This window comes from Triticum aestivum, unplaced genomic scaffold (genome assembly GCF_018294505.1).
Source record: "Triticum aestivum cultivar Chinese Spring unplaced genomic scaffold, IWGSC CS RefSeq v2.1 scaffold303489, whole genome shotgun sequence".
Lineage (NCBI taxonomy): Eukaryota > Viridiplantae > Streptophyta > Magnoliopsida > Poales > Poaceae > Triticum > Triticum aestivum.
The window spans coordinates 1-1,366 of NW_025270519.1; the positions used below are offsets into that span (position 1 = coordinate 1).

General features: G+C 41.4%; 1 long non-coding RNA gene across 1 annotated transcript; it reads left to right on the forward strand.

The window, feature by feature from the left end:
- The first annotated feature begins 17 nt into the window (after positions 1-17).
- On the forward strand, positions 18-1,018 carry LOC123178154 (uncharacterized). Its single transcript, XR_006489358.1, has 2 exons — positions 18-191; positions 303-1,018. It is a non-coding gene; the product is annotated as an uncharacterized lncRNA (long non-coding RNA).
- The last annotated feature ends 348 nt before the right edge of the window (positions 1,019-1,366 follow it).

Below are 1,366 nucleotides of genomic sequence, written 5' to 3' on the forward strand. Positions count from 1 at the left end.
TAAGAAAGCTGACACAGAGATTCGATTTTGTTTGGTCAGGTCTTCATTAGATGGACGACTGTTCTTATTTAGTGTCTCTGGTTTCCTCTTGTGCCTTTCATTCAGGCTGGCTTTCACGGGATTGGCATTGGTGGCGCAGTCAATACTACCTACAGAAGTGCCACCAACTTGCACCAAGCTATTGCGTCAAGGTGAGATGATCAATTCGCTCCTTGGCGGCCGCCACCCTGTTTAGTACTCTTATTAATCTAATTCCTCTTATTTCTCTCTTGTTGATGCAAACCTGCAAACTTCACGTGAAGGCTCAGTCTTTTCGTGTGTTTCATACGTCTTGAAAACACATAGGTTGATTCATATGATTCTTCAGCGGTAGCAAGTTTGTCATGTACATTCCTTCCTATAAGCAACTGAAGCGGCAGGCACCTCCAACCAACGCTTTCCCGGGTGATCCCCGGCCACGAGCACGTCTATCCCTACAAGCTGCTACCGGTGCTCCCTCTCCGCTGGATGCGGCAAGGTCGTGGGAGTGTTCTGTAGCTCGGCGCTGCACCATGGGCACCCGATCGTCGCCCTCATGGCCACTGCCGCAGACTTCGTGTCTGGCCTGCTTATCCTCACTATGTTCTGAATGGGAGGCAGTGCATGACTGGTGACCAGTGTCTAACTTTGATAGTTGACGCTGATGATGTATTCAAGCACTCCACCATATTCTTGGTGCAACACCACTGAGGACTTAGCGAAACTGCTTTTTAGCCATTAACACCCAAGTCCTAGATTTTGTTAATGGCATAAATTTTGATGGATAGGATTTTAATGAGGTGCAGAGCAGTGTAGGTCCAGATGACAGAGATAATTGTACGTAAAATGTGTAGACATAGTTTGACACTTTTGCTGAAACATACTACTCCCTTTAGTAAAAAAAGATGTCCTGAATAAGCTCTAATATGGCATCATGATTGTTACCATTTGTTCCGGAGAACAAAGGGAAGTTCTATAAAATAATTGACTGTTATTTTTTCAGTTTTTTTCTCTCATGTACTTTTACTAGATCATGATGTTTAGTGATCCTTTTTACATATGCTTGTGCATAGTGTGTAATTTCAGAAATATTCTTCCGATGGATTTTAATTATTATGTTGCTACAACGCCTTCTTCCGTCACGAGTTAATCTGATCTTAGGTTTCCATGTATAGCCAAACTATCATTCACAAGAATTTATTATATTGCTATTAGCTATGATTGATGCTATTGTTTACCATTTTGTTAAATGTTAGACTATATCATGATTTGTTGGTGAAATTCGTAAGTCAATATCTGCATATGTATACAGTTATTTAGCATGACATGATATGTATAGGGGAATTAT